Raw genomic sequence first — 1,657 nt, forward strand, 5'->3', positions numbered from 1 at the left:
GGGAGAAAAATCGGAAAGTCCGCAACAAGTCCAAATCCCAGCATGCTACGAGGACAAAAAAAAAGACGTAAAGATCGATTCTGTCGAGAGCCAACAAACCACTCCAAGTTGATTTTCCAAGAGATATTGCACGCAATATCTTGAGAAATTGGCAGAATTGATCAAAGATCAACTTGTAAAAGTAAAATCCAATTAAATATCTCGAATAAAGTTGCTCTAATTTATACATTATTTAATTATTATTAATATTATTTATTATCACGTTTTAAAAATTATCGAGGCAACTTTATTCGTAAAGTTGAAAAATTTTTTTTATTTTTGCCCACCAAATCTCTGCCTGACAGAATCATTCCTCATGCTTTTTCTTCGACAGCGTAAAGAATTGGAAAACACCCTGCTGGATAAACCCTCGGATAAGAAAATTCTGCATGCGCAATACAAGATGCTTACGACACAACAGATGCAATCACGTAAAGAGCATACGATAGTATCGATGTCTAAATTAATGTTTCTATAATGGCGAATATAATAATGAATTTCTATCCATCTAGCTAATTATATTATGGCGTATATACACATATATATATACGATTAGTTTTTATTAACGTCTATCAATGAGATTCGTCTAAATCGAGCGGGCTATATTTTATATATATATATATATATGTTGTTATATTAGTGAGCGGCGTTCCGACGAAAAAGAAATTTTCTACGGAAACGACTAGGACTCGACTAGTGGTGGTAGTAGTAGTAGTAGTAGTAGTAATAGTAATAGTAGTAATAATAATAGTGCAGCGAAAACTTTTTTTTTCTTTTTTTTTTTTTTTTTTTTCAATTATAATTCTTGCTCGTTTTCTCAACTATGCTGTCGAGCTACAATTGTCATCTACTTTTCAGCGCCTCGATTCGAATAACAAGTCGTGTTAATAATTGTCAAGAAAACCAAGAGGCAAACAACACAGGTGGTGATATGGTGATATGGTTGTTCCGGTGATTCTTGGTCGGTGGATGGAAGCGGCATATTCATATAGGGATCGTCAGCAACGAGGTTAAACGTTTGGTGTGTTAATCACGTCCGACAGAACGAAGGATGCATTCGACGAGACCCTTTTTTTGTTTATTTATTTTTTTTTTTTCCTTCTAAGACCTTCTAAAGGAAGAAAGAGGAGGGGGGGAAAAACACAGTCTTTAATCTAAGGTGTAATAATCGTGAAGAAGGTAATGAAGATAGAGAAAGAGAAAGAGAAAGAAATTGATAGAAAGAGAGAGAGAAGGATAAATGGATTCGGTAAAAAAGGATCGTTTCGACGGTGCAAAAACCCACAGACTGGGATCGGTCTCGTTCGATTATCCTTCGGCAGAAGAGAGAAGGTGATGAAGCCAGAGAAGAAAAGATCATCGTCGATTATCGAGGGTATCGGAAGAGACGAGCGATGTATATCGAGCGACAGACCATTGGATGGAATAATATATCTAAGGATGGGATATATAAAACGAGAGAAGAGAAAGAGAGAGAAAGAAAGAGAGATTCGATATTTTAGGACTATATTCACAGAGACGAATTGGTTTGTGCGGACCAGATACGACGAGATACTTGGAACGAGGCGCCACCAAAAGGTGATTCTTTTTTTTTTTTTTTTTTTTTTTTTTTTTTTTT

The 1,657-nt window shown here is 35.5% G+C and overlaps 1 protein-coding gene across 5 annotated transcripts in view; it reads right to left on the reverse strand.

Moving 5' to 3' along the window:
- The window catches only part of LOC102679189 (A-kinase anchor protein 200-like), a 53,582-nt gene that overhangs the window by 896 nt on the left and 51,029 nt on the right, over nucleotides 1-1,657 (reverse strand). The window lies entirely within an intron of this gene.

This window comes from Apis dorsata, unplaced genomic scaffold (assembly GCF_000469605.1).
Source record: "Apis dorsata unplaced genomic scaffold, Apis dorsata 1.3 scaffold_92, whole genome shotgun sequence".
NCBI classification, from domain to species: domain Eukaryota; kingdom Metazoa; phylum Arthropoda; class Insecta; order Hymenoptera; family Apidae; genus Apis; species Apis dorsata.